The sequence below is a fragment of the Phyllobates terribilis genome, unplaced genomic scaffold (assembly GCF_046119375.1).
Source record: "Phyllobates terribilis strain yellow unplaced genomic scaffold, ASM4611937v1 Scaffold_268__1_contigs__length_2594270, whole genome shotgun sequence".
Classification (NCBI taxonomy): Eukaryota; Metazoa; Chordata; class Amphibia; order Anura; family Dendrobatidae; genus Phyllobates; species Phyllobates terribilis.
The window spans coordinates 1,568,018-1,575,490 of record NW_027363028.1 but is presented as its reverse complement, the minus strand read 5'-3'; the positions used below and the strand labels follow the sequence as shown (position 1 = coordinate 1,575,490).

Here is a 7,473-nt window from a genome sequence, read left to right as displayed (position 1 = left end):
CCTCGTACACGCGCGGCTCCGCTCCGTACACCTCGTACACGCGCGGCTCCGCTCCGTACACCTCGTACACGCGCGGCTCCGCTCCGTACACCTCGTACACGCGCGGCTCCGCTCCGTACACCTCGTACACGCGCGGCTCCGCTCCGTACACCTCGTACACGCGCGGCTCCGCTCCGTACACCTCGTACACGCGCGGCTCTGCTCCGTACACCTCGTACACGCGCGGCTCCGCTCCGTACACCTCGTACACGCGCGGCTCCGCTCAGTACACCTCGTACACGCGCGGCTCCGCTCCGTACACCTCGTACACACGCGGCTCTGCTCCGTACACCTCGTACACACGCGGCTCTGCTCCGTACACCTCGTACACACGCGGCTCTGCTCCGTACACCTCGTACACACGCGGCTCCGCTCCGTACACCTCGTACACACGCGGCTCCGCTCCGTACACCTCGTACACACGCGGCTCTGCTCCGTACACCTCGTACACACGCGGCTCCGCTCCGTACACCTCGTACACACGCGGCTCTGCTCCGTACACCTCGTACACACGCGGCTCCGCTCCGTACACCTCGTACACACGCCGCTCTGCTCCGTACACCTCGTACACACGCGGCTCTGCTCCGTACACCTCGTACACACGCGGCTCTGCTCCGTACGCCTCGTACACACGCGGCTCTGCTACATCCACACTGTAAACCCCTCCTGACCCCACACATAAACTTCAGCTCATCCAGCACCATGACAACCAGCACAGCAGAGTCCTGCATCCACTGAGGCCCCTGATCATGTGACCCCTGACTCCTCCCCTCCTGTGACCTCATCACAGCTCCTGTGCGCACAGAGCAGCCATATATGTGGTGGCGGCTCTGCAGGTGGAGGTATGTGGAGACCACCATTACTGGGCGCATTAACCCCTTCAGCACGGAGACTCTTTTGGGGTCTCTGTGTGGTGTGAACACTTGCACAGGTGTAGCTAGGTGTTCAGCTCCGGGGGGCGCAGTATCTGAGTGGTCCCTTACTGGTAACCCATGATCATACTATGCTGGTGCAGCCTATTACTGGAGATGACCGCGCTGTAACTGAAAGAAAAATCTCCACAAAGTCCCACACTATTCCCGCCATACGGTGACATCTAGTGGTAGATCCCGGTCCTGCAGGACATATAGACTACAGCACAGTTACAGATAATCACAGCTGATGTTCTTTCTGATGTAGTCGTTCACTTTTCCATCTTTCTCAGAAAGACATTGTGACTTCTCCAGCCAGGACTCGTCTGCGGAGATTACAGCACAGACACATCTGACTCCTCACCACCGTCCCCATCTATTCCCAACCTGAACAATCTCCGCATCCTACTCGCCTCTCCCCCGCTCCCCTGCAGGGCATCGTCGTCTTCTGAAGACTGTAGCTGACTTCAGTGTCCAAGCAACGGGGGTGAACGACATCACTGCGATGCGCCCAGTCACATGCACGCCACCGTCACTGCTGGCCTTTGATTGGCCGGCAGCGTGTATTGTGGCACATGGACCCGGCAAGTTTGTGCTCTGTAATACCCTCCGGTGTCATTTTATTGAAGACACTGTGTCTGTGAATTCGCACACTCAATATCTTCAATAAAGCGGCGCCGTAATGCGGCATGCACATGCGCTGACTCTGGAAACAAATAGTGCAGGCTTCAGACAGAAGGACACAATCACCATTATATATATGTTACCAGTCTTATATACACATGTATACAGCCGTTTCCTTTATTCATATGCACACACCAGTGCTACAAGCGTTTCTCACTAAATTAGAATATCATCAAAAAGTTAGTTTATTTCAGTTCTTCAATACAAAAAGTGAAACTCCTATATTATATAGAGTCATTACACACAGAGTGATCTATTATATAGAGTCATTACACAGAGGGATCTATTATATAGAGTCATTACACACAGAGGGATCTATTATATAGAGTCATTACACATAGAGGGATCTATTATATAGAGTCATTACACACAGAGTGATCTATTATATAGAGTCATTACACACAGAGGGATCTATTATATAGAGTCATTACACACAGAGGGATCTATTATATAGAGTCATTACACACAGTGATCTATTATATAGAGTCATTACACAGAGGGATCTATTATATAGAGTCATTACACGCAGAGGGATCTATTATATAGAGTCATTACATACAGAGTGATCTATTATATAGAGTCATTACACACAGAGGGATCTATTATATAGAGTCATTACACACAGAGGGATCTATTATATACAGTCATTACACACAGAGGGATCTATTATATAGAGTCATTACACGCAGAGGGATCTATTATATAGAGTCATTACACACTGAGGGATCTATTATATAGAGTCATTACACACAGAGGGATCTATTATATAGTCATTACATACAGAGGAATCTATTATATAGAGTCATTACACACAGAGAGATCTATTATATAGAGTCATTACACACAGAGGGGTCTATTATATAGAGTCATTACACACAGAGGGATCTATTATATAGAGTCATTACACACAAAGCGATCTATTATATAGCGTCATTACACACAGAGGGATCTATTATATAGAGTCATTACACACAGGGATCTATTATATAGAGTCATTACACACAGAGCGATCTATTATATAGAGTCATTACACACAGAGGGATCTATTATATAGAGTCATTACACACAGAGGGATCTATTATATAGAGTCATTACACACAGAGGGATCTATTATATAGAGTCATTACACACAGAGGGATCTATTATATAGAGTCATTACACACAGAGGGATCTATTATATAGAATCATTACACACAGAGGGATCTATTATATAGAGTCATTACACACAGAGGGATCTATTATATAGAGTCTTTACACACAGAGGGATCTATTATATAGAGTCATTACACACAGAGGGATCTATTATATAGAGTCATTACACACAGAGGGATCTATTATATAGAGTCATTACACACAGAGTGATCTATTATATAGAGTCATTACACACAGAGGGATCTATTATATAGAGTCATTACACACTGAGGGATCTATTATATAGAGTCATTACACACAGAGGGTTCTATTATATAAAGTCATTACACACAGGGATCTATTATATAGAGTCATTACACACAGAGGGATCTATTATATAGAGTCATTACACACAGAGGGATCTATTATAGAGCCTCATTACACACAGAGGGATCTATTATATAGAGTCATTACACAGAGGGATCTATTATATAGAGTCATTACACACAGAGTGATCTATTATATAGAGTCATTACACACAGAGGGATCTATTATATAGAGTCATTACACACAGAGAGATCTATTATATAGAGTCATTACACACCGAGGGGTCTATTATATAGAGTCATTACACACAGAGGGATCTATTATATAGAGTCATTACACACAGAGGGATCTATTATATAGAGGCATTCCAGACAGAGAGATCTATTATATAGAGTCATTACACACAGAGGGATCTATTATATAGAGTCATTACACACAGAGGGATCTATTATATAGAGTCATTACACACAGAGGGATCTATTATATAGAGTCATTACACACAGAGGGATCTATTATATAGAGTCATTACACACAGAGGGATCTATTATATAAAGTCATTACACACAGGGATCTATTATATAGAGTCATTACACACAGAGGGATCTATTATAGAGCCTCATTACACACAGAGGGATCTATTATATAGAGTCTTTACACACAGGGATCTATTATATAGAGTAACACAGAGGGATCTATTATATAGAGTCATTACACACAGAGGGATCTATTATATAGAGTCATTACACACAGAGGGATCTATTATATAGAGTAATTAACACAGAGGGATCTATTATATAGAGTCATTACACACAGAGGGATCTATTATATAGAGTCATTACACACAGAGGGATCTATTATATAGAGTCATTACACACAGAGGGATCTATTATATAGAGTCATTACACACAGAGTGATCTATTATATAGAGTCATTACACACAGAGGGATCTATTATATAGAGTCATTACACACTGAGGGATCTATTATATAGAGTCATTACAGACAGAGAGATCTATTATATAGAGTCATTACACACAGAGGGATCTATTATATAGAGTCATTACACACAGAGGGATCTATTATATAGAGTCATTACACACAGAGGGATCTATTATATAGAGTCATTACACACAGAGGGATCTATTATATAGAGTCATTACACACAGAGGGATCTATTATATAGAGTCATTACACACAGAGGGATCTATTATATAGAGTCATTACACACAGAGGGATCTATTATATAGAGTCATTACACAGAGGGATCTATTATATAGAGTCATTACACACAGAGGGATCTATTATATAGAGTCATTACACACAGAGGGATCTATTATATAGAGTCATTACACACAGAGGGATCTATTGTATAGAGTCATTACACACAGAGGGATCTATTATATAGAGTCATTACAGACAGAGAGATCTATTATACACTGTCTATTTGCATGGTAAATTACATAGCCAAACTAAATTGGGAGGCACTAATTTACAGCATATATATTTCCAAGTGGCTTTATATTTGCATAATTTCTTAAAGGGGTCTAGTGATAAAATGTCTTTATTGTAAATTTTTATTTCCATCCACCAAAGAACTGGCTACAAACTCCCAATTTACTTTGGCTATGTAATTTACCATGCAAATAGACAGCGTGTCTGAAACTGTTAACACATCAGGATGACAATCTGAGTGTCAGATATTAAAAGTAAAACACCCCTGTAGTTTGTGTGCGAAATAGCCATAGTAATAATAATAAAAAAACATATCTTATTCCTATCCGGATTTGAAATCTAACACTGCAGCTTTAGAGACTGGTGCCTTACTATTGCGCTATCCAGTCAAGTGATACTAACTGATACCTTTTCTTGTCTTATGAGATCAACCATGAAAATACTCAGGATGACTAAAAGTCATTATGATTCTGAAGTTTGAAGTAAGTCACACATCAGACTCACACATCAAAATTAAATATCATTTGAATTTGGCTTGCTTTCAGTCTGTGCATAAGTCCCAATGAGTTTTAGACAAGTGTGCACTGAAAATAATGTAACCAAATAGAACTCCTATATTTTTACAGCTGAGTTTATAGTTCAGTGGTTAGTGCACTGGCTTTGGAACACAGAATTTTGGGGTCAAGTCCCAACAGCGAACAGTTAATTTTTTTTTATTATTATTATTACAGTTGTCAAAGTCACTTGTCAGAATCACTCGTCAAAATCACTTGTCAGAATCACTCGTCAAAATCACTTGTCAGAATCACTCATCAAAATCACTTGTCAGAATCACTCGTCAAAATCACTTGTCAGAATCACTCATCAAAATCACTTGTCAGAATCACTCGTCAAAATCACTTGTCAGAATCATTTGTCAAAATCACTTGTCAGAATCACTCGTCAAAATCACTTGTCAGAATCACTCATCAAAATCACTTGTCAGAATCACTCATCAAAATCACTTGTCAGAATCACTCATCAAAATCACTTGTCAGAATCACTCGTCAAAATCACTTGTCAAAATCACTTGTCAGAATCACTCGTCAAAATCACTTGTCAGAATCACTCGTCAAAATCACTCGTCAAAATCACTTGTCAGAATCACTCATCAAAATCACTTGTCAGAATCACTCGTCAAAATCACTTGTCAGAATCATTTGTCAAAATCACTTGTCAGAATCACTCGTCAAAATCACTTGTCAGAATCACTCGTCAAAATCACTTGTCAGAATCACTCGTTAAAATCACTTGTCAGAATCACTCATCAAAATCACTTGTCAGAATCAGTCATCAAAATCACTTGTCATGTTGGAACGTTCAAGTACGTCCCATGCGCAGCTTCCAGGCTGATGAGTGCAAATTTGCCTCCAGTATTTGCTGATAACGTGCTGCATTCATCTTTCCTTCAACTTTTACCAAGTTTCCTGTGCCTTTGTAGCTCGCACAATCCCAAAACATAAGCGATCCACCTCCGTGCTTTACAGTAGGAATGGTGTTCCTTTCATCATAGGCCTTGTTGACCTCTATCTAAATGTAATGTTTATGGTTGTGGCCAAAAAGTTCAATTTTGGTCTCATCACTCCAAATTACCTTGTTCCAGAAGTTTTGAGGCTTGTCTCTGTGCTGTTTGGCGTATTGTAGGCGAGATGCTTTGTGGCATTTGCGCAGTAATGGCTTTCTTCTGGCGACCATGCACCCATTTTTCTTTAATTGCCTCCTTATTGTGCATCTTGAAACAGCCACCCCGCTAGTTTTCATAGAGTCATGAATTACAGCTGATGTTATTTGTGGGTTTTTCTTTGAATCCCAAACAATTTTCCTGGCAGTTGTGGCTGAAATTTTTGTTGGTCTACCTGACCATGGTTTGGTTTTTACAGAGCCCCTTATTTTCCATTGGTTATTCATAGTTTGAATGCTGCTGACTGGCATTATCAATTCCTTGGCTATTTATTTTTGTATCCCTTTCTTGTGTTATATAGTTCAACTACCTTTTCTCGTAGATCCGTTGACATTTCTTTTCACTCACAATCCAGAAACGTCAGTGGCTGGATGAAAGATGCAAGAGTCTGTCTGGATCCCAGAAACTCACTCAGCTTTTATGCACACACACTGATTACAAGCACACAGGTTACAGGTGAGGATGTTACCTTTAGTTGCCATTCAAACCCATTTGTGTCAAATTCTGTGCATGTTATCAGGCCAAAATCACCAGGGTATGTGAACTTTTGATCAGGGTTATTTGGATGTTTTGGGTTGTCATAAAGATTTAAATGAGACGCGAATTAGCGTTATGGAAGATGAGTCTATGAGAAACATATTCAGCTACAGACTCGAAGGAAGAAACTGCTTGTGGTCTGTGGTCTAAAATATATAGGTTTTATTACTAGATGTAAAGAAGAAAACTAGATACTGTAAAATAATATATCTCCTCATATGTTTCCCTTATTATCTCCAGTAATTGTATTATCACACAGGATTTTTATAATGTTACATCGTCTCATCTTCTTCTCATTCAGGTCTCTACAATATCGGACCCTCTCAGTGAATATCTTCTATATAAGAGAATTTTCCTGATTTACCCATCAAGGATGGTTATGGACAGAGACAAGATGGCGGAGAGGATATTACACCTCACCCTAGAGATCCTCTTCCGGCTTACTGGAGAGGTGAGAGATTCTGATGACGTCACATTACATCATTCTTATCTATGGGAATAACAGATGGACAGAACTGGAGAGGTGAGGACTCTGGAAATGTCTGTAATGAGATTTATTACTGTGTCTCTCCATAACCAGGATTACACAGTAGTGAAGAAGACCTCTAGTGAGCGCTGTCAGGCACCTGTGTCTGAGGGATGGGGAAGACCCCTGAGCCCAATCACTGGGCCT

General features: G+C 41.0%; 1 long non-coding RNA gene across 1 annotated transcript; it reads left to right on the top strand.

The window, feature by feature from the left end:
* The first annotated feature begins 816 nt into the window (after positions 1–816).
* On the top strand, positions 817–7,219 carry LOC141219393 (uncharacterized). Its single transcript, XR_012287892.1, has 3 exons — positions 817–881; positions 6,619–6,719; positions 7,102–7,219. It is a non-coding gene; the product is annotated as an uncharacterized lncRNA (long non-coding RNA).
* The last annotated feature ends 254 nt before the right edge of the window (positions 7,220–7,473 follow it).